The following is a 24834-nucleotide window of genomic DNA, read 5'->3' on the forward strand; positions in this document are numbered from 1 at the left end:
TAAAGCCATTTACTTTAGGATAGCGGGTGGCACCCTGGTCCAGCTAAATGGATGCATAATTCTTCAGCTAGGCTTGTGACTGGAGCATCTCCCTTCCTTTGTATTGTTCCCGTGCTTCTGGATTTGCGTTGGTTGTTGGTAGTCAGATCAGTATCTAACATCCTTGTTGACTTATTTTGACCTGCACAGTCTTTGCCATTTCTCTTAAGATCGTTTAATCTCCTATTTCTGGGTTACCCCTTAAGATAGTCAGGTGAAGGGCTGCTGCTTGCTCCCAGGACACATCTTGAGACCTTGGGTGGACTGTCTTTTACCTGCTTAGCTCTATTGTTACATCAGCTACCTCCTCTGATTTCAGCATTTGACTTTGAGTCTTCCTCCTTTAATAGAAACAGTAACATGATGGTCTCACCACTGCCAACCATTATGTGACTTCCCCTCTCTGGGCCAGTGATCGATGAACCTGAATCCTCACCATTGACACTGGAGAGGGATGTTCACTTGGAATACAAATGGATACACTCAATATTTCCAGATGCAGACCTGTCTGCATCAAGCACAATTACCCTTAAGAGCACACAGGAACCACACTCAGCCTGGGGTCTGGATTTTATCTGTCTCCCTCCAGGTCACCAGTAAGACTTCAGTGGTACAGCTGTAGGGTTAGGTCCTTAGCCAGATGTCCTGGTCAAGTCCTCCAGCACCCTGTGAAACCAGTGCTGTGTGTTCCTGCCTCAAGTAGCTGACAAACACACACACACACACACACACACACACACACACACACACACACACACACACACACACACACACACACACACTCTTTAAGATTTTATTTTTCGCTCATACACACATGGGAAAGGCTGGCACACCTGCTGTGCCTCATACTGCCCAGAGTCTAAGGTAGTTATCACTACCCCCAGACACTCCACAGTCAGCTACTGTAAGGCCTTTAACAAAGGGTGCCCAATTATACTGTGTAATATTAATACTAATACAAATGGTAGTAGTTGACCTCACAGCAAGGCTGTCAGAAGTGGCCACAGCATCACCAAATAAGTACAGATACTCTCAAAAGTTAAATATTTTCTAAAAGGACCAGCCACAATAAACTGTTTAAATATATTTAATAATAAATAATAAAATAACATGAAATTACTCAATATACATTTGTAGCAAACCACAGAGTTCAAATCACAGGAAATATTAAAAATAATACTGATGGACAGACTCGGAGAAGTAAAGAAAAATAATGTGTAAAATAAGCTTCATATAGTTTCCTGACTGAATGTAGGAAGATTACTATTCTCTACTTAATAGAACAAGGCAGATGTGGTAAATGGTCTTCCTTGTTGCCAGGCCCAAGACAGAATACTCAATACTGAGAGATTCCTCTATGTAATATCTACATTTCAAAGATGGCTGGCAGAATGATCTCATCTGGTCACCTGACTGTAGGTTCTCACACTGTTCCCCTTTGAAGCTCGAAACAGGATGTTGGCATAGATGTGATAAGATGTATATCTAAAGTTTTGCTAATGTTTTTGGCAGTGCCTGGGGCTTCCCCTCTTTTTAGTGAGCTAATGAACAAAGGCTTCTTCCAGATATGCTGTCTCCGGTCCTATTCAGAGCTGTGAGTTATGCGCTTTCATGGCCCAACAAGTGGTCCAATTAACAGTATTTCTTAAAGTAAGAAGTAAGCTAGCTCTTTAACCCCTTCTCTTCTAGTGTCCTTTGCTAACATACATAGTCTCACATGTATATTACTTCTCTGTTCAGCAGGACCCATGGTTGATACATATTTTTTTTTTTTTTTTTAAACACTAGCAACTTTATAAATGCATTTTGATTTTCAAATGTCATATAGTTCTAATACATTTGTGACACAAACATCTTGTATCAATCAATTTAATATTCAAAGGACGTATTATTCTTGACAGAACTCTAGCTGGCTATGCTTGCAATATCCCATATCATCACACAAAACATAAGGTTATTTTAATTTTCATAGTCAAAAGTTTTTATTGTTTTCTAGGTCATAGTAGTTTTATACAGAAAATCTGAAATCATTTGCAGTTTGTTAATGCACACTGTCTAGGTTTAGGCATTTAAAAATTAAAAATAAACATGATTTATTGTAATGCTTTCATGTGGAAATAATGTAATGATCTTGTAGAACTGCACAAAACTGCAATTAGAAAAAGGGGTTGGAGGTGTGGCTGAAATGACAAGTACTTTAACCAGGGATCAGCTGTCAGCTACTTCACTCAGCTACAGAAGAGGGTTATAATTGTTTCTCTCGGTCATCTAAAAAAGTTGGTCAGTCTTTGCATTTATCTCCTGCATACCACGACTCCTATATTGATGTTGCTAAAAATGACTTTTATCATGTCAGCCTGTAAGAGAGATTGTAATAATGAGTGACTTAAATGAATACTGGAAGCTAATGCATGATGATGACTACTGTCTCCCAGCTGTACAGCTGTGTGTTCTGTCATAGCTTATCAGTGGCACAACAAGAAACAGTAGCACTTGTGGAAGGGAAAGCATTTTGAACTGAATTCTGATATCAGCTCCCTTTTATAGAATATTGGCTGCTACAATTTCCAGTACTTACAGTAGTCCGTTATCCTGCTTTGCCATAGTAGAACTGACATAAAAGGCTGAAAAACTGTTGAATATTTCACTAAGTGAAATATGGATATTGACCAGGCACCCACACTACATGCATCATGTAGGATAGATGGGTCAACAGTGTGAGACAGATTTTATGCTGCAGTTCAGTTCTTTAGTTCTAGTTTTTATTGTCCTTGGTTAGTGTTCATAGGTTCATAGGTTCATAGGTTCATACTAGGCTATCTGCCCGAGGGCATTTACAAGCCTAGCCCATAGTTTTGTGGCTTACGCCACCCCTTTAGTATGGGGAACTATACCCATTATTTTGCTGTGCCTCTGTTGAGCAGTGACACTGAGGTAATCCCTGGGGTATATCTGCGATCTCCCATCCATTGGTCAAGATTTATCTTGAACAAGGCCAGCGAGGTGCTCTGCCTCACATATACCGGGATTTTATTCCACAGCATAGGGAGTCTTTGGGTGATGAATCTATCCCTCCAGCACGTCCTATTAATAGCTGTGTCGAGGTTTAAGTCTCCCGCCCTTGTGACTCTGACAGATCTAGATTTTTTGAGGTGAAGCATATTCATCAAATCTGGGTTTGACATGGCCTTGTATGTTAGGCAAAGGTCACCTCTGAGCAAGCAGTAAGCGACTGAATAGAGCTGGAGTTCTTTCAGTCGGGCAGCATAGGACAGATGTTTGAGACCCTTTATCCTTTTGGTGAGGAACTTTTGTGGCCTCTCCAGCTGCCACGCTCTGCCACTGATCCAAGACAACAGACTCACCCGTCTCTGTTATGAGACAAAAAAACTTAATGGTCTGGTCTAACCCTTTCGTGCAGTGGGGTGGAAGTTTTGTCCACAGTTCAGGTGATCCCCATTCGGTTAGTGGCACAAGCACTGGAAGAGTCAAGTTAGTAGGATGGAAATGAGTGCACATTGCCAGCTCTTCCATCCTAGATGGAAGAAAAGCAGCCCTGGCTTGCCAGTTGGGTGACACTTAGAAGGAGCACTAGAGGTTACTCGTACATGTACAAGCCTACTAAACACTGATATAATGGCGTCGGCTGCCTGTTTTATACCCCTGACAACCTGATGTCATGGAAGAAGTGACAGCATCTGACGCAGAAATCCAAAGACTCTGGTATTCGGGCCAACTGAGGGCTTACCTGCAGGCAGATAACCCAAGTGTGATTACTGCAACAGCGAATACACTCAAACATCTACATTTATGGTACGTGTACACAACTGTACTTTTCTTAGGTAGGTATAAGCAATCATTCTGCAGACTGTTACAAGCCTAGCTAAAAATCCCTCTAGTGTTAAGGAGGGCAAGATGAGATAGTACTGCCTTGGAGGCAGTGGACATAGCTAAAGAAAGCCTTGTGGTTGTGCTTTGCTTGGGAGGCTATTTTTACTTCGTTTGGCTTTGATAAACTTGATTTTCCCTCTGAGTTGCTTGTTTAAATTAACAAGAGAGTTTGCTGGGCATTGCACTTCCTAATTTTTACATGAGTTGCTTCTTTTTGTTATACAGCCTGTTTATGCTGGGATTGTACCAGGTTGGCTTTTTTTGTTTGTTTGTTCTGTACTTTTACCTGGTATATACAGCTGTCTCTATGGTGCTATTAACATCGTTGTTCAGGGTTTTTGTGGACAATTTTGGATAGGCAGCAGTCTTCTGAAGGTTTGGGTTGCATGAAATTTTGTCAGGTAATTCCTAAATGTTCCAGGCCTAGCTGGTGTCCCAGGTTTTAGTTTTTATTTCAAAGGGAGCACTTTTATGGTCAGACCTTGCTAGTGTGTTTCTGCAGTTTAGGGAAGTAAGAAATAAAGTGAAGGAAATGCTTCATGACATCCTAAAGGAACACAGTGTAGCACATCAAAGGACAAAAACAACCTTAGAGCTTTTCTGGTATAGTGCTTTTCCTGGAAGACTAAACTTACTAGCCTCTCAAGCCTCAGTTTTACTTTGAGAAAGCCTAGTACCAGCCTATGAACCTATGTAGCAATCAGCCATAGGGGCCTATACAAGCCTAGCCATAACAATTCCCTGGCTATTTCTTCCCACACTATTTACTTCCCTGGACCCCTGTCTAGCAGGGCGACTGATGTGATCCCCGGGGTGAATTTCCTTTCTCCCATCCAATTGAAAAGGTTCCTTTTGAAGAGGGCCAAAGAGGCACTCTGCTTGACATGTATGGGTAATCTTTTCCAGAGTCTGGGGAGTCTCTGGGTCAGGAACCTATCCCTCCAGCACGTTTCATTTATTGTGATGACAAGGTTTAGATCCCTGGAGCGTGTGGCTCTGAGGGATTGGGATTTCTTTAAGTGTAGTATGTCCAACAGCTCTGGGTTTGACATGGCCTTGTATGTTAAGCAGAGATTGCCTCTGAGTAGACAATATGCGACAGAGTATAGCTGGAGTTTTTTAAGGTGGTCAGTGTAGGGCATCTGCTTTAGACCTGTGATTTTTTTAGTGAGGTATTTCTGCGGCTTTCCAGTTGTTGCGGATGTCTTGAGAGGTACATACCAAACTGGGCATTGTATTCTATAATGGGTCTAATGAGGGATTAGTACAGTGGGACAATGACCTCCTTTTTTCTGGATGAAAAGCCCTTAGTGATGAGGTGTGCCACATAGAAGGATTTCCTGACTGTTGTGGAGATGTGGTTATCGAAGGTGAGACCACTGTCCAGCTGTGTCCCTAAGTCTCTTATCACACTTGCGGTGTTTAGTGTACTGCCACCTGTATGGTAATTCAAGGGTACATGTTTTTCCCAAAGGGGATAACTATACATTTCTTGGCATTGAGCTTGAACCCATGGCTCTGGCACCAAGCATGTTTCTGTAAGCCCTTTTGTAGAGTATCCACATAATTTGCGGATTCAATAATGGCTCCCAGTTTGCAGTCATCTGCAAACTTTGTTAACCAGAGTCCCTTAGTGTTGGCCTGTACTTCAGAGAAGTAGATGCCAAACAAGAGCAGTCCCAGGACTGAACCCTGAGGTACTCCACTTGTCTGGAGCTGGATTTGGAGTCGGCTACTTTTACAGTGTGAGTTCTATCAGTAAGCCAGTTAGCAATCCATTGGGTGACGTAGGGATTAATGGCCAGCTTAGTAAGTTTATCTAAGATTCCAGAGTGGGCGATGGTGACAAAGGCTTGGCAAGGTCTAGATAGCCTGTGTGAACCACCTTACCCTTGTCCATGGCTCTGGAGACTTATTCGAAGAAGTCAGTCAGGTTCAGGAAACAAGATCGTCCCTTCACGAACCCAAACTAGGTGGGGTCCAGTGTTTGAAGGTTGCCAATGTCTTTGTTTATAAGTTCCATGATAATACGCCCTATGGCCTTGCAGATAAGGCTCATCAGACTGATGGGACGGTAGATGTTTTTTGTGTTTCACTGTGCAGTCATTACATTTGGGTAATCTGCTGGCAGGTTGCCCTCAGTCGGCCTGAATTCCAAAGTCTTAGGTCCTGCGTCGGTTGCTGTCTTCTCTTCCATGACATCAGGTCGTCAGGGGTATAAAACATGCAGTCGACGCCATTTTCTTTAGTCATTTTTGCTGAGCGGTGCCTGAAGCAGAAGCATTTCGCAAGTGCCAGTTGGCCGACTACTAAAATATTCGAGTTTGAGTTTCAGAACCGAAGTCTTCACTAAAGCTAAGTACCCCGTTGGGGAAACAACTTTTTTCTTGCTTTTTACCAATGTCAGAAAAAGTTAATAATTGTATTACTTGTGAGAAGCAAATACCTCATAAGGATGTCCATTTATACTGTATTCCTTGCCTAGGGCCCTGATCACAACATGCCTGGCGGTCGGTTTTGTGCTAGATTTAAGCACTATTAAGTGTCGATATATTTTTGCATCAAAGTATTTTGGAAACCGATTTAACTACCCAGAAATGTCGGATAGCAATCCGACTACCGGAGTACATAAAAGATGCAAAGAAAAGGACAGAGAAAGGCAGTCAAGATCCAAAACCGACTACGAAGCTTCTCCTAAGCCAGTCGCTGGTTCGCCGGTACTCAATGAGGTGCTTTCGCAGCCCCTGATACCCGCTACCTTAGAGTCGCAGACCTCTACCGACACCCATGTGGAGTCCGGCATGCTGCAAGATACTCAAGGTATTAAACCAACGAATGTATCTCCCTCGGATGGGACCGGAGCAGCTGAGCAGGCACCGGCTTCTGAGGGTGTATTCAGACCTCAACATTTGTATACCAAACTGACGACAGCTGCAAAAGCAACTTCTAAAACTAAAAACCGACTCATGAGTCACGTGCACAGGCCTGTATGCCTAAAAAACAGATGATCAAAATGGCTGAAGACCTTATTATCTTGACCAGTGGTACCCATCCCCCTCCAGATAAGAGGCCTAGGCAAGACACTGATTATGAATCTTCAGATCAGGTCTCTATTTCTTCTGATTCCTCTTCTGATCAGGAATTACCTATACCTCCCTATGAAGATTCTGATGCTGAGGAATCTATTTCTTCTGCATCTCCTCCTGAGGATTATTCATTTGGCAAAACCTTGCATACTTTGAGGGAGCATTTTCACTGGGAGAGTCAAGACTTCTCAGAATCAAAAAAGAGGCTCAGAGATTTCCTTCTCCCTCAGCAAAAGCCTTTAGCCATTCCCCCTGTTTTAGACATTGTGGATGATGTGTTTTTGGAGTCAAGCTTGACCCCTGACTCCTTACCTCCGGCTCCCAGTAAGCCTGACTGAGATTACAGGGTCCCTGACTCGCATATATTTTTATTTAGAAACCCTGCTGCTGATCCTGAAACTATTTCACAGGGCCGAATGGGAGTTAAGGCCTCAACAGTAAAAAATCCTACCACCTCTGACAGAGATTCAAGGGCACTGGACAGATGGGGAAAAAAGGTTTATACATCCGCAACCTTGGCAATCAGGGCCTTACTGTCAATTTCATATGCTTAAGTACCAGCAACATGTTATGGGATTGCTGAAACAGAAAATTGTTTATTTCAGAATGTGCGGAAAATAAAGAATTGCAGGAATTATTGCATGCAGCTGAACAAGTTGGAAAGCATACTTTGCAATGTGGTTTTGATTCTTTAGAGGCCTCTTGCAGGGCCACAGTTACTGGATCTGTGATTGCGAGGCATGCCTGGTTAAAGGAACAAAATTTGCCTGATCATGTTAAAGCTAAATTGTTAGATGCACGGCCTTAGGCATAGGCCAACTAGGCGGCCGCTGTAGCAGGGGCACTTTTTCAGTGTTTATTTGGTGTAAGTAGACCAGGATGGGGGCACCAGATGGTGTGGTGGGGGCACTGTGGAGCCCTTTTGCCTAGGGCACCAGTCGACCTAAGGCTGCTCTTAGATGCACCTTTACAGCATGATTCTCTGTTTGGTATTAAGGCAGAAGAGGTTTTAAAGAAAATGGAAGGCAAAGCTAAGTCTATGCAAACTGTTAAAGACTTCTTACAAGTGCAGCCACCAAGATTGTTAGACACTGGCCTACAAAAAAATTGGTCCTTTCCTGTGTCAGACAGAGCTCAAAGGGGCAAATCCAGATGACCCAAGGGTTCCAGATACCAGACGCAAGACTCGTATAGGTCAAAGCAATGGGGCGCATCCACCTCCAAATCGGGAGGAGATAAAGCGTAAACCTACAGAAAGCAATCCCAATGACTTCCCTCTGCCTACACCAAGCACTTATCTTTTGGCAGCAGGGAAAATTAGCACTTTTTGCTCAAAATTGGCAATTAATAACCCAGGACAAGTGCGTACTAAGCATCATATCACAGGGATACAGATTCCATTTCCACACTCAATGGCAAATGGTTGGCCAGATCTGCCAAAAAATCAATGAGCAGATGCACAGAAACAGGTTGCATCACTCATGGATATGAGGACCATTCAGACAGTACCAGAACAGGAAAAAGGACAAGGTTTTTACTCACGACTGTTCTTGGTACCCAGAAAGGACAAGGCCTGGCGGCCAATACTGGATTTATCGATTTTGAACACATACCTGGACATTCCAAAATTCAAAATGCTGACTTTGCAGCACCTTCTGCCCATGCTGGGCAAGAATGCTTGGCTGGTGACTTTAGACCTAAAAGTGGCATACCTGCATGTCCCAATAAGACAGTCGTGCAGAAGATACCTCTGATTCAAGGCTGGCTTAATGCATTACCAGTTCTCTGCACTGCCCTTTGGCTTATCTACTGCACCCAGGGTCTTTACAAAGTGCCTGGCACCAGTAATTGTATTTTGCAGACAAAGAAGTATACAAATATATCTTTACTTGGACGACTGTCTCATTCAAGCAGAGAACAAGGACACACTTTTTCGACACCTGGTACACAGTAAACGGAAAGAAATCACAACTGGTACCCTCTCAAAAGATAACATTCCTGGGTGCAAGCTTGAATACAACTGTCCAGATGGCTTACCTCACGCCAGACAAACAAAGGCAACTGACTACTTACTTCAAACTGATGGCAACAAAAACACAGTTTTCTGCAAGACAAATTCTGCAGGCTCTGGGCTTCATGGCATCCTGCATCCTACTAATTCCATATGCAAGACTGCATATGAGGAGACTTCAGTGTTGCCTAAAAAGTTTATGGAGTCAACATTCACACAGTCTGGAAACAATGATTCCTCTCATTCCCTGCCTGTAACAGGAGTTTCTATGGTGGACAAGGGCCTGTCACCAAAACAAGGGACGGCCCTTCACTCTACCCCCTGCCAGCCAAACCTTAACAGACGCATCAGATTATGCCTGGGGGGCCCACATGGCAGGAAGATGCATTCAGGGTATATGGGCCCCAAAACAAATGCATCTACATATCAACCAGAAAGAGATGCTAGCTGTTCAACATGCCCTAACAGCCTTCAAGGACTTACTTCATCCAGGACAACTACTGATAAAGACGGACAACACCATGGTCATGTGGTATATAAACAAGCAAGGGGGCACACACTCATACCCCCTTTGCAGATTAGCCATGGCACTGTGGGACACAGCTTTTACCTACCAAATACATCTTCAAGCTCAATTCCTGCCAGGAAAACAAAGCACTCTGGCAGACGATTTAAACAGAAACCTTATGGATCCTCATGAGTGGAAACTAAATTCACAAGTCTTCAGCATGATAACAGAGAAATGGGGGAGCCCAGACATAGAGCTGTTTGCCTCTCCTCAAAATTATCAATTGAAAAGATTCTGCACAAGGACTTATCACAGACAAGCATGGAAAGTGGACGCCCTATCCTTCAGTTGGAAAAACCTATCAGTTTACGCCTTTCCTCCTCTGCCTCTTCTACTCAAGGTCCTCCTAAAAGTCAGACAAGAGAAGCCAAAGATGATATAATTGCCCTGGACTGGCCCCGCCAATACTGGTACCCAGTCCTAAGGAACTTGTCTCAATACCCAGCTTGGACCTTGCCTCAAAGACCACAACTACTGCCCCAGCAAAACAATCAGATCCTGCATAATCAACTACAGGCTCTGAACCTGGCAGCATGGCTAATCATGTAATTATACAAACGACACCTCTCAGTAAAGCTGTGATGGATGTCATTTTGGAAGCCAGAAGGCCTAGTACTATAAAGTCCTATGCTGACAAATGGAAGAGATTCTGTGCTTGCAATCAAGCACAAGGAACTGATGCAGCAGAACCACATATTCCTCAGATATTACAATACTTGACTGAGATGCTTGACAAAGGCCTATCTTTCTCATCAATCAAAATCCATGCCTCTGCCATTTCGGCTCATTACAATACAGAGCCACCAATCTTTTCTCATCCTTTTAATAAAGAAGTATCTTAGAAGAGCCACAAATTTAAGGCCTCCTAGAAGATCACCATTACCTGCATGGGACCTCAATTATGTGTTGGAAAAGCTCACCCTGCCTCCATTTGAACCAGCTGCTGCCACTGATATAAAGTTCTTATCATGGAAGACCACTCTGCTACTAGCAATTACTTCAGCAAGAAGAGTTTGAGCTACAGGCCCTCATGGCTGTAGAGCCTTTTATCATATTTTACCCAGACAGGGTGTCTCTGAGGACAAATCCTTCTTTTATGCCTAAGGTGGTTTCCAGTGTGGCTCTTAACCAAACAATTCATCTGCCAACTTTTTATCCAAATCCGCAGAACAAAGGGGCAAGAATTCTGCATTCCTTGGACGTGCACAGACAGCTAAGATTCTACTTGAGCAGGACTAAAGCTCTAAGAAATACTGAGCAATTACTAGTGTCATGCTGCAGGATCAGAAGGAAAGGCTATTTCAAAGCAGACAATTTCAAAGTGGATAAGACACTGCATCCGTTTCTGCTACTTACACCATGGTAAACCCGTGCCCAAGGGCATTAGCTCTCATTCCGCCAGAGCTGCATCTATTTCAGCAGCCTTTGTCAGAGGAGTACCAACCAAAGACATTTGAGAGGCTGCTACTTGGAGTTCTGTTCACACCTTTACAAAGTATTACCATTTGCCTCTCTACTCTTAAGTCCAGGGCAGGCTTTGCCACTGCAGTGCTGCAGGGTCTTAAAGCCGCACCTAATGCTGTTTAGCACCAGCCTCCCACCCATAGCTTTGGGATTCTACCCAAATGTAATGAATGCAACAGTGAAACACGAAGAACGTAGTACAGTTGTGTACACTTACCATAAATTTAGATGATCGAGTGTATTCACTGTTGCAGTCCAGGTTACCTTCCCCGCCATCCCCCTGTCATTCTAAAGAGTATCTTTCCTTCTCTATCTTCTACAACCTATGTGGTGTCTTTGCTTGTAGATGAAGGTAAAGTTTGTATTGATGCATGTGTGTATATATATATATATGTGTATATATATATATATATATATATATATATATATGTGTGTGTGTATATATATATATATATATATATATATATATATATATATATATATATATATATATATATATATATATGTATGTACGTATAATGCTAGCTTTTTTGGGGACACCTGACATCGGAGGCAAGAAAAACTAAAGAAAATGGCATTGGCTGTATGCTTTATACCCCTGATGACCTGACACCATGGAAGAGAAGACAGCAACCGATGCAAGACCCAAGACTTTGGAATTTAGGCCGACTGAGGGCAACCTGCCAGCAGATTACCCAAATGTAATGACTGCAACAGTGAATACACTCGAACATCTACATTTATGGTAAGTGTACACAACTGTACTTTTCTGGGATCCAAGGTGGATCCCCCCTTGTGGAGTGGGATAACTGTAGCTCTGCGCCACTCAGTAGGCATGAAACCTGAGGTGAGGCTATGATTAAACATGATACTTATGTGAGGTGCCAGTTCATATTGTAGTTCATGTAGTACACAGCACGGGATGTCATCTAGTACCATGGATACTGTATTCTTAGCTTTGGAGAGTGCGTTTTTTTACCTGTGTGGCCATTATTACTGGAATTTGACAATCTTCCGGTATTGAGATGGGTCATTTAAGGGGTGAGAGGGGGGGTGAAGTTGGCACTGAATCGATCTGCCAGGATATTGACAATATCCTTGGGATCAGTATATTTAATGCCATTCTGTTTTAGCTCAGAGCAGATCTGAGCATTGACATTTAGATACTTGACATAGTAATAGAATGCCTTGTGGTTGTCTTTGGAATCTTTGGCAATTTTATTTTCGTAACTAGCTTTGGAGGATTTTATAGTTTCATACTAGGTTATCTGCCCTAGGGCATTTATAAGCCTAGCCAGTGTGTGTTTGGCTTTCGCCACCCATTTTAAATTAATTTTGCTATGCCCTTTTTCGAGGTTAGTATACTGTGCCTCTGTCTAACAGTGACACAGAAGTGATACCTGGGGTAAACCTACTATCCCCCATCCACTCATCAAGATTCCTCTTGAAGAGAGTCAATGAGGGACTCTGCCTAACCTGGACTGGGATTTTATTCCAGAGTGAAGGGAGCCTCTGGGTTATGAATCTGTCCCTCCAGCATGTCCTATTTATTTCAGTGCTGAGGTTCAAGTCTCTCGAGCGCGTAGCTCGATGGGATTTGGATTTTCTGAGGTGCAGCGTGTCCATTAATTCCAGATTGGACATGGCTTTATACGGCACAGATAAGCCTCTGAGCAGGTGGGTATGCCACTGAGTAGAGCTGGAGTTTCTTTAACCGGCAGCATATGGCGTCTGTTTGAGCCCTTTGATCCTCTTGGTGAGGTACTTTTGGGGTCTTTCCAGTTGCTGCAGGTGTCTGGTAAGGTGCATCCCAAAAAGGGGCATTGTACTCAATTATGGGCCTGATGAGGGATGAATAAAGAGGCACGATGACCTCCCCTGATCTAGATGTGAATCCCTTCATGATTAGGTAGGCTATATAAAATGTTTTTCTAACCACTTTGGCCACGTGGTTGTCAAATGAGAGATTGCTATCAACTTGGGTCCCCAGGTCCCTAATTACTTCTTCCGTACTTAATGGATTACCACCTGTGTGGTAATTTGTGGGCACTTTGTTTTTGAGAAAGGGGATGACTATACACTTTTTGGCGTTTAGCTTGAGGCCATGGCTCTGGCACCAGTTGTCTGTTTCTATGAGGCCCTTTTGGAGGATGCTTGTGTCGGCTGGAGAGTCGATTATGGCACCCAGTTTGCAGTCATCTGCGAACTTGGTCAGCCACAGTCCTTCTGTGTTGGCCTGTACCTTCGAGGAAATATATACCGAACAAGAGAGGTCCCAGGACTGAGCCTTGTGGGACACCACTTGTAACTGGTTTGGAGTCTGACATGGCTCCAGCAATTCTAACCATGTGGGTTCTGTCCTTGAGCCAGTTTGCAACCCATCTAGTGCCATAGGTATTTATATTTAAGCTGGTGAGCTTATTGTATTGAAGGGTTTTGCGAGGTCCAGGTAGGCTGTGTGGACCACCTACCCCTCGTCAATGGCCTTGGTGACTGTTTCAAAGAAATTGACCAGGCTTAAGAGGCAGGATCTGCCCTTAACAAAGCCGAACTGGGTAGGATTCAGTGTCTGTAGGTCCACAATATATTTATTTATGAGGTCCATGATGATCCTTTCCATAGCTTTGCAGACCAAGCTATTTAGGCTTATGGGGTGATAGTTTCCAGGATCCGTTGAGGCACCATCTTTGTGGAGAGGAACCGCTGTTGCTGTACGCCACTCTTTGGGTACATATCCTGTGGTAAGGCTGAGATTGAACAGTAGTTTTATGTTTGGGTTTAGCTCTTCTTGGAGTTCATTTAGGATGCAGCCTGGGACACTGTCTGGTCCCATTGATGCTGTGTTTTTTGCTTTGGAGAGGGCGGCTCTTACCTGAGCATCTGAGATGTAAGGGGGGGGGCAGCACTCTGCTGGGATAGATATTTGCCCTTTGGTGGGGGTGGGGGAGAAGTTTGCTGAACCTGTCAGCTAGGATGTTGGCAATGTCTGTGGGTTCGGTGTATTTTTTGTCATTTTGGACTAATTCTGAGCATATCTGTGAATTCCCACCCAGGTTCCTAACATAACTAAAGAAAGCCTTGTGATTATCCTTAGTGTCCTGTGCAATTGTTCTCTTGAAGCGGGCCTTAGACGATTTTATGAGTGCCCGTAGTTTTTTGCTAACACTGATCAGAGATGCCTTCCCTTTTTGGGATTTTGCTCCATCATGTAGTAGCTTCCTCCTTCTATTGTATAGTTTGTTTATGGCTGGGGTCCACCAGACAGGACGTCTGCCTTTGGAGTTTTGGGTCTTGGATTTATTTGGGATTGCATGATCCATGCATTCCTGAAGGTGTTCGTAGAATGTGTTTATAAAGGAGTCTGCGGTCTGGGCCGTATTTTCCACAGGTCCGGGGTCTTTGAAGGATTCCACCTCGGTTTTGAGGAGTGTGAAATTTGCTTTAGAGAAGTTTTTCACTGTGGTTTTCTGGGCAGTGGGTGGGGTTGGGATGTGAATATCCAGTGAGATTAGTTTATGGTCTGATCTTAACAGTGAGGGATACACTTCTGGTCTGGAGCATATCCCCATGTTGGTGGTGATCAAGTCCAGTATGTTTTCCCCTCTTGTGGGAGTGGTAACAAGTTGTTCCATAGCATTTGAGTTTATAAATTCTAGGAACCTTTGAGCTAGGGTGTTGGAGCTAGAGTAATGCTCCCAGTCTATGTTTGGGTAGTTGAAGTCGCCCAATATAATGGTGTTTGGAGAGACCTTCATATTTTCCAGTGTTCTCAGGAAGGCCAAGTGGGATTCCTGGGTTTGGGAGGGTGGTCTGTAGCAGGCTATAAACTGGAAGGCAGTATTACCCACTGTTAGTTCCACATGGTTGCTGTGCCACCAACCTGGAGGTGTGGGTATCTTTGATGAATATTGATACTCCCCCTCCTTTTCTGGTTCGGTCCAAGTTTTGGGGCCGAAAAACATGGTATGAGGTATAACCTGGTAGTGCTGGGGTGCTCTCGGGAGCCTTGAATCAGGTATCTGTTACTGCACAGATATCGATGTTCTCCATGCTAAGGAGAGTTTTGAGTGCATGCATCTTGAGGTTTAGACTTCTGGCGTTGAGTAGCATTACTCTTAGTTTCTTATCCCTTGTGATACCTGTGGAGGTGGGTTTGTCTTTTGAGCCTTGCCTAAAAAAGGCACTATGGGGGGGTAGCAAGAGCCTTTGCCAATATCCGAAAGCCCAGGGGTGACAGGTGCAAACCGTCGCTAGCGAAGCATCGTGGCTTGTCGAGCATGTCATCCCAGACTGACAGTCATTGGATCCCCTTTGAATGACACCAATACTTAAGCCAATTGTTGAAATTAATCATCTTGTCTTCATATTGTGGCATCATTCTTGGTAAGGGTAGGATGCTATTCAAGGTCAGGGTCATACTGGCCTGGGCTACATGCTCAGAGAGCTCCTCTATGTCTCTCTTCATGTAGTCCAGGGAGGTACGTCTCAGGTCATTCACACCAGCATGGACAATGACGGAGTCATATTTGTACTTGCCTTGGAGTGACCTGAGTGCTTGTATTATGTGGCGGATCCTAGCGCCCGACAGGCAGCTCACCGTGACCTTCTCCTTGTTCAGCCTGGTGAGCGGGACGTCAGTGTGCCTGACGATAGACACCTATTACAAGTGTATCAGGTGTGTTGTTTAGCCTTAAGGGCTGTGACTGTTCGGCACACTGGCTTTGTTAGCTATGTGTTGCACATGTTTTGTTTTGGGGTAGCGGTTGCTTGGGTGTCTGCTGTTTAGGCAGATTTTTATTTAGAGCCTCCGAGTATGTTTTTGTGTGTTTATGTGTTTGGTTTGCTGTCGTGGTAGGTCTGTGTAAGACTGGAATTGTAGTGAATGTGGTTTCCTTCTCCTCCTGACTGGTTACGCCAGTACTGAGTTGAGAGAGCTTAGCCTCCAATTTGGCTATATGGTTGCATCTCTCACATGTGTTGGAATTTGTTGGGAGGAGGAGAGGGTTGTCTGTGTACATGAGGCAGTTGTAACATTGCCTCAAGATTCCCAGATTCACCAGCTGGACCAGAGAGGAGATTGACAACTGACCTTTCGACATGCTAGAATAGTATTGGGAATTCCTTTATAATTGAAAAAAGGGCCAATGGGTAACAAGGTACTCGAGGGGAGTTTGTGAGGGTGTAGTGCTTTTATTTTTTTAGTGCTGACTTATATAATTGCTTTAGTGAGCAAGTGCCAGGTAAATTAAATGCAGTGTGTTACAGGTAACTTAAATACAGAAATGACAAACAGTAACTTTCTTTCAAGTGAAACAAGGAAATAAGTACAGTAAGCAATGCAGATATCTCTAGGGATCCACAGAAGTACTGAAAAGCCGCGTTTTAGTTGGAATTAGCATTTCAGGGAAATAAGCAAACAAGCATACAAACAAAGCTAGATTCAGCAGGCCTGGGTCTAGTCTATGCTACAGCAAACAAGGTGTACCAATTTCAGTAAGAAACAGTTCAAATATGCAGGCAGTATAAGCCTTTAACCATAAATTCCCAGCTCAGAAGGGCAGAGTCCAGCCTCTCCTCCCACAAGAGTGCAGACCACGAACCGTCTTGATGTAAAATAACTTGCCTGAAGCCCAAGTGCTTAAACCAGAACTAATACACTTTTAGAATAACAGACACTGAGCCCTCAATCAGCAGTTCCCAACTTAGAAGGATGCAAGCTACCTGTCCTGCCACCACAGTGCAGGCCACAAACCTTCCTAATGTAAAACAACTGGTCTGAGCCCAAGTGCTTAATTCCAAAAGACTTAGAATGATAGCTACGCTTTAATCAAGTTACTACCAAGCAGTAATAAATACCATTGAGTACTTTAAAGAATGCCTGGATTAGTGCTCAAGTTATACAAACAAAGCTAGATTCTGCAGGCCTGGATCTAGTCTGTGCTACAGCAAACAAGGTGTGCCAATTTCAGTAAGAAGCAGTTCAGATATGCAGGCACTCTAAGCCTTTAACCAGAAATTCCCAGCTCAGAAGGGCAGAGTCCAGCCTCTCCTCCCACAAGAGTGCAGACCATGAACCCTCTTAATGTAAAATAACTGGCCTGAAGCCCAAGTGCTTAAACCAGAATTAATAAACTTTTAGAATAACAAGCACTGAGCCCTCAATTAGCAGGGGATGAGGGATCTCACTTTCTTACTGAGGCTGGTAAGGGAGTTTTTTGCATCCTGGGATTTTCCTCGTTTCTGCAACAGTTTCTTCCTTTTGTTGTAAAATTTGTTTATGGCAGGGGACCACCAGATTGGCTTCCTTTTTTTGGATGAGAGCACCTTGGTTCTATTTGGGATGGCACGATTCATGCATGAGTGGATGTGCTCGTATAGTGCCTTAGTGTAGGATTCAACAGTTGAACTTTCAGTTTCCAACTGCATGGGTGTCATGAAGTTTGTCACTTCTGACTTGAGTAGCATGAAGTTGGCTTTGGAGAAGTTTTTATGGAGGTTTTCTTACTAGGGGGTAGGGGTGGGATGTGGATGTTAAGGGTGATTAGCTTATGGTCAGACCTGACTAATAAGGGGGTGACCATAGGTGTGGAGCATCGATTTCCCATGTTGGTAATGAGCAGGTCTAGGATATTGGAGCCCCTGGTGAGACTATGGATTAGTTTATCCAGGGTGTTGGAATTTATGAATTCCAAGAACCGTTGGGCAAAGGTGTTGGTACATGAGTAGTTTTCCCAGTTAATGGCAGGGTAGTTAAAATCACCCAGTATTAGGGTGTTTGGTTCTATCTTAGTATTTTCCAGTATGTTTAGAAAGGTGTAGTGAGAATCTTGGGGCATTGTGAGGGATCTGTAGCAAGCTACAATTTGGATTGCAGTCTTACCTAGTTTTAGTTGCACCTGGAGAATTTCAGACTCATTGTCTTGGGCAGCTAGCCTGGTGGTGTGAATATCCTTGGTGAATATTGACACTCCTCCACCTTTAGTGTTTCGGTCCTGGTTTGGTGGCCGAAAAGTGTGGTAAGAGTTGTAGCCTGGTATTGCAGGGGTGCTCTCTGAAGCCTTGAACCAGGTCTCGGTTACTGCACAGATATCGATGTTCTCCATTTTTAGGAGTGTCTCGCGACAGTGCATTTTGAGGTTTAGACTTCTAGCATTGAGTAGCATTACCTTCAGATTTTGCATGCTTGTACCTGTTACGATGGTGGTTTTGTCCTTTGCCTAAAAAAGGCACTATAGGGGTGGCAAGAGCCTTAACCAGTAACCTGAATCCCAGGGGCGACAGTTGCAAACCATCTCTGGGGAAGCATCGTGGTCTGTCGATCATGTCGTCCCAGGCAGACAGATACTGGATCCCCTTTAAATGACACCAGAAGCTTAGCCAATTGTTGAAGTCAGTCATTTTGCCCTTATATTGTGTTGTCATTCTGGGCGAAGGCAGGATGCTACTCAGGGCTAGGGTCATACCTGCCTGGGCCACATGATCTGAGAGCTCTTCCATGTCTCTCTTCATGTAGCCCAGGGAGGTACGTCTCAAGTCATTCACTCCAACATGGAGTCATATTTGTACTTGTGGAATGACTTGAGTGCATGCGTTATGTGGTGGATCCTGGCACCCTACAGGCAGCTGACTGTAATTTTCTCCTTGTTCAACCTGGTGGGTGGGACATCAGTGTGCTGGACTATAGAGTCACCTATGACTAAAGTGTTAGGTACATTGTCTTGCCTTAGTGGCTGTTGGTGGGTGGCACACTGGTGTGAGCTATTTGACACTTTGGTTGTGATTTGTGTTTGTTTGCGTTTCAGCTTCAGACGTCCTTTTTGCTTGGGCAGGTTACAGTTAGGGGCCTCTGCATATGTGGGTTTAGTGTTGTTATATGTGGGTTTTGGTGGTGTGGGTTTAGAAGGGCTATGTTTTGCTTGAGGTGTAGTGTGGGTGTTAACCTTCTCCTCTTGACTGTCTAGCACAATCTTGGGTGGAGAGAGCTTTGCTTCCATTTTGGCTATGTAAGTGCATCTGGCACAGATTGTAGTGTTGGGTGGTAGGAGGAGAGGGTTGTCTATGTACATGAGGCAATTGCTGCATTGCTCCAGTATGTCACTGAATGAAAAACAAATTACAGATATGTCACTGCATTTGAAAAAAGCTCATCATTGATGTACTTTAGTAAATTCACTTCAGGTAATCTGTACAAAGGGGAAAACAGTATTTAAGCTTAAATATTTCATATCATCACTTGTTCAGATGTTTTAAAAATCAAATGTGGACCCTTTGCAGCTGGAAATCTACTACCAACAGAAAATTGTAAAGGTTATGTTTGCAGACTTTGAAAAAAAAATGTCAAGGTGACTGTAGCCCTACCTTTTTTCCCAGCTCAGTCTGTAGTACGACTATAAAAGGATTCAGCAATAATAAGTTGCTGGAGCATATAGAAGGCGAAAATGATCTGTCTTAGCAATGATGAGGATTTTAAGCAAGGTATGACACGCACATTGCATTACTGCAACCAACAAAATGAATAAGAAATAATGTTTAAAAAAAGTCAGGTCAACCTTCTCAGATTTTAGTTAAGGCATTTGTTATGGTCATTGTTTCCCTTCTAAGCAGGCTGCATTCGTATGTTTCATCATTTTTAGTTTGCTAGCTGCCTGGACAGCAGGTCTGGGAAGATTTCTACTCTCGTTTGAGAATGATGTTCTTTGGTGTTTTCCAAGAGCTGACCATGCTTGGCTCCTTATTTAACTTGGAGACATTTTATGGTGATACAATGATCATTCCGCATGTGGAGGAGTCCCCATTATTGTACAGTATTGCCTTTCTAAAAGAAGCAGTTGATCAGGAACAGAGTTCCTACACCACTCTTGAAGATGATGATCTGCCGTAAAATGGGAAAGCAACGGTCACCATTCCAGTTCTGATTTTAAACAAGAGATCTGAAGTAGGGAGTTCATTTGTCAGCAACCTGTGGGTCTTGGATCCGATATCGGATCTGAGCCGGCAACTTGTTTCAAGCTAATGGATCCGAGCTCCTAGCTCCTCCCCTCACCCATAATCCCCTGCTAACCCTCCATGACCTCTGATCTAGTTTGCCGTGCTTGTGGATAGCTGGATTCCTGTGAGCTCGACTAGTAATTGTCAGTTAAGTGTGATTTTTCTGTCAACTTTCTTCTTTTTTTACAAAAAATATAAAGTGTGCAAGTGTTAGGTTCCCTGTAGTGTAAAAATATTTTTCTTTTAATTAGTTTTTCCCTCCCTTCGCTGGTCGTTAGAGAGTGTGTGTGTGTGTGTTGTGTTTTGGGGCCTGTGTGTGCGTGTAACACTACCTTTTCTTTGAAGTATGGCTGAGACCCCAAAAGCCATTTTTTCTAAATGTACCGAGTGTGGCCATAAGCTCTCCCTGGCTGATGGCCACACTCGGTGCCTTGGGGTTGAACACCTCACCTCAGGCTGTACCATTTGTGCAGCGTTCAACCCCAGGGCACTGAAAGAGCGGAGGTCGAAGCTGGTCTTGGCAGGACTTTTACCCCCGGACTCCTCTCCGGCCTCCGCTGCTCCCGTGGCTCCACCACAGGCTGTGGTTGCTGCCATTCCTGCCCCCCTTCCTTCGGCCGGGACTCAAACTCCCGCTAAAGCGCCGGAGGCCAGGAGGGAGAAACGGAGGGAGAAGCACCACAAGCGGCGGGCCGAGGCCTCTGCTTCGGCCCCGCCAGCTAAGAGGGCTTCTCCATCCACTGCTTCTAGGTCTCCTCCTCCTCGGCTCCGATCCCCTTGTTTCTCCCCAGGGCCCGAGGAGGAGGAGGCCCGATCTCCATCAAGGTCATTGAGGCGGCATTCCAGGCCTCCCTCGGTGGCCTCTTCGAGATCGACTTTCAGTATGTCCGATGCAGACTTGGACCAGATGATGCGAAGGTTCATCCAGGCCCAGCTGCAGATGGGAGTGCTCTTGCCCCCCCCCCTTTGGGGGGGGGAGCTCGACACCTTTTTTCCATTCTATTGCTCCTTCTCCGACCCGCTATCCGGGTTCGGAGTGTTCGGAGCCGAGCAGCGTTGGAGCGGGGGTGGGTCAGCACCGACAGTACTTGGTACTTCGGATCCGACCCTGCCCTCGAGCCTGTCAGATCCGACCTCTCGGAGCTGTGGCCCGAGCTTCGGATCCGAGGGATTCAGTGTGCCTTCGGCTCCGTCCAGGTCTGAGCAAACTAGTCCTTCGGATCCGATGGTCTCGGCGCCAGTTCCGATCCCTTCATCGGATCCGAGTGGGAGCCGACTCTCGGATCCCAGAGAGAGTGGTTCCCCCTCGGCTTTCGATGTAGTGGAGAGGGCTCTGTTGAGAGCATCCGGACCTCGGGCCCTTGTCACGGCTCCACCCTGCACTTCCCTCTCTGCTGGGCCAGGCTTCCATCACCCGGCCAAAGGGACAGCCTGCTTCAATGTCCCAGATGGTTCCATTAGAACAGGATGTTGCTGGCGAGGCCTCCTTGGACAGCCCCCCCGAGGAAGTGCCCCGCAAGGATAAGTGTAAGAGGAGGCACGTGGACTCCCCGGAGTCCTTAACTGAGGACACAGACTTAGAGGACGGGGAAGGCTCCCCAAGATCACCCCCTGAGGATGTCTCCTTTGGAGACATCATGGAGATGCTGAGGATCAGAGGTGGGTGGTCTGCCCCCATGTCTTCCTCAGATGAGTCCGTGTTTCTGGAGGCATTCGAAGCAGGCCCGTCTACCTCTTGGGTGTCCCCTCCGGCCGACCCCTTGGTGGACCTTATTACCACCAGGGAGTGGAAGGATCCGGACACCGTGGAGCCAATACCAAAATGCCCGGACAGAATACTAAGTCCCCCCTCAGACCGGTCGCACTGGAGCAAGGGTCCCCCCGTAGATGCCATGTTGACGGCGGCAGCCACGAAGAGGGAACTAGCTCAGGAGAGCCCCTTAGTCCATCCACCGAGCAAGGAGTCCCGCTCGATGGACCTCTTAGGGAAGCGAGTTTTTAGTTCAGCGACCTTCTCGGTAAGGTCTCTGAACTATATGGCACATGTCATCAGGATGCAGCGGGATCTTATCAAAGAATACGCTGCCCCCCCCCCCTTGAGTCCATGTCGGCAGAGGACAAACAATTGTACTCCACCCGAATGGCCACTCTGAGATCAATTTCAAATACCTCTATGCAGCTATTGTCCCACGCCACCGAGGGAGCCATTAGGGTAGCGGAGCAGGCCTAGTCATGAGACTTCAGGCCTGGCTCCATCATTGTGACTTTGCGGAGCCTTTTAAAGCCTCTTTTGCGAACACCCCTTTCGATGGTTCTGCCCTGTTTACAAAACTGTTCGCGAGACACTTGTCCAGAGCGAGAAAGATGGGAAGACGTTGTCTGCCATCGGAGTCCACTTCTCTGCTCCCCAGCGGTCCTTTTCGAAGAACCAAAAGGGTCAGAAGAAGATGTGGTTCCGGAAATCGCAACATTCCCAACCTGCTCCGGACAACCAGTCCTTCCGTGGCAGAGGAGGACAGGGAGGACGCCACCCCAGGGGCAGAGGGGCTCCAAGAAACATTGGGTTCAGAGAACCTTTCTCTGAACGGCCCACGCAGCAGCCCTGAAGGGTTGCCCGACTGCTCCACTCTGGAGGCAGTCAGGGGGCGCTTCTCGGAGCACCTAGCGGCATGGGAGTCCATCACAACAGACCGCTGGGTGCTTCGAATTATATCCAGAGGGTACAAAATACCATTACTTCATGTCCCCAAATTTAAGAACCTCCCCGATGTACCACCCGATCAGAGGGAGGCCGCAGCCGCAGAAATTCAGCAGCTGCTAAGAAAAAGAGCCATCCAGCCCGTCCCCCAAGACCAGCTCGGATCAGGGTTCTAATCCAGGTTCTTTTTGGTGCCAAAAAAGATGGGGGACTTGAGACCGATTCTAGACCTTTCCCGCTTGAACCTGTCGGTAACCAAGGAAAAATTCCGAATGGTCTCTCTTCAATCTATTCTCCCCCTTCTAAGGGAGAATGATTGGATGTGCTCTATAGACCTCAAGGATGCGTACTACCACATTCTAATGGACAGACGATCCAGGAGGTTCCTCTGCTTCCGGCTGGGAGCCAGTCACTACCAGTTCAGGGTCCTTCCCTTTGGCCTCACCACAGCCCCCAGGGTGTTCACCAAGGTATTAGCAGTGATTGCGGCCCACCTGAGACTCCAGGGAATACAGGTCTTTCCGTACCTGGACGACTGGCTCCTGACCGCCCCAACAAGGCATCTACTTTGCTCAGCCAGAGATTTCTTTCTCCGCCTAGCCCCACAGTTAGGCATCACCATCAATGCCGACAAATCTCTTCTGGCCCCGACACAAGCCATAGAATTCATAGGAGCCAGAATAGACACCAGAGAGCTACGAGCCTTTCTAATGTCCGAGAGACTTCGGAATTTGCAACTCCATGTGCGGGCTATCCTCCAGTCAGAGACCCCACCAGCAGAATTGGTCCTGAGGGCACTGGGCTGCATGGCGGCAGCGATAACGCTCCTTCCATGCGCCCGTCTGAACATGCGGGTACTGCAATGGACCCTTCTAGTGCAATGGTCCTTTCTGTCCCTTCCTCTTCACCACCCCATTGCTATCAGCAAGGCTTGCAGGAGGGCTCTATTATGGTGGCTCCATGCTTCGGACCTCCATACGGACCGTCCCTTCTGCACCTCTCCCGCTCTCGCCACGGTGACCACGGACGCCTCCCGCCTCGGGTGGTGGTGGGCATTATTCAGGCAGGACGGTCCAAGGCACGTGGAACGATACAGAGACCTCCCTGCATATCAACGTTCTGGAGATGAGAGCGGTGTTGTGCGCGTTGCAAGCACTTCAGAATCTCCTCCCCATAGGAATGATTGCAATTCAGTCGGACAACATGTCGGTTGTCTGGTACATCAACAAACAGGGGGGAACCAGATCTTACCCTCTATGCCGCGAAGCCATGAGAGTGTGGGAATGGGTGATCTCCACCAACTGCTTTCTGATTGCAACGCACATTCCGTGGGGCGGACGAACATCCTAGCGGACAAACTCAGTCGCACCCTTCTTACCCCGTACGAGTGGTCTCTCAATCCATTAGTAGCGAAGCAGATATTCGCAATATGGGGGCAACCCTGCTGCGATCTTTTTGCCTCTCCCTCAAACACCAAATGCGGCAATTTCTTCACTCTGATTCCCCCTCCAGGGGAAACTCCAAGAGACGCTCTGGTGCATGCTTGGCCACCTGGTCTACTTTATGCCTATCCTCCTCTACCCCTGATGCTGCAACTCTTACAGAAAGCCTCGTGATTGGGGAGCAGGATGATCCTCATTGCCCCATTCTGGCCTCGGCAAATTTGGTTCCCTTACCTGTGGTCTCACCTACTGAATCCTCCTTGGATTCTAGATCCCAGTCCAGATCTAATCTCCCATCCATCGGATTTACTGACCCCAAATCTGGACAATCTGAAACTGACAGCTTGGTTGCTCCAGTTCAACTCCTAGTTAGGACTCCCGGTATCTCTTCACCAGTCAAAGCCATCCTTGTTGCAGCGCATAAGCCCTCCACCAGGAAAGTGTACCGCAGTAAATAGAAACGTTTCTCCATCTGGGCGGAGCATCATAATCTAGATCCCTTTACGGCTCCTCTTCCGTCCATATTAGACTTCCTAGCCGAACTTTTTCAGGAAGGCGCTAGTTGCTCAACTGTCAAAGTGCAATTGGCAGCCATCTCACATTACCATGTGGGACATGATACAGGGCCTTTGATGTCGGCCAAGTTG

The 24834-nt window shown here is 45.8% G+C and overlaps 1 protein-coding gene across 1 annotated transcript in view; it reads left to right on the forward strand.

Annotated features, from left to right (window-relative positions):
• TBRG4 (transforming growth factor beta regulator 4) overlaps positions 1 to 24834 on the forward strand; it is a 1565288-nt gene that overhangs the window by 725980 nt on the left and 814474 nt on the right. The gene's annotated exons all lie outside the window — the stretch shown is intronic.

Source organism: Protopterus annectens, chromosome 3.part0 (assembly GCF_019279795.1).
Source record: "Protopterus annectens isolate FY-2018-M chromosome 3.part0, PAN1.0, whole genome shotgun sequence".
In the NCBI taxonomy this organism is placed as follows: domain Eukaryota; kingdom Metazoa; phylum Chordata; order Ceratodontiformes; family Protopteridae; genus Protopterus; species Protopterus annectens.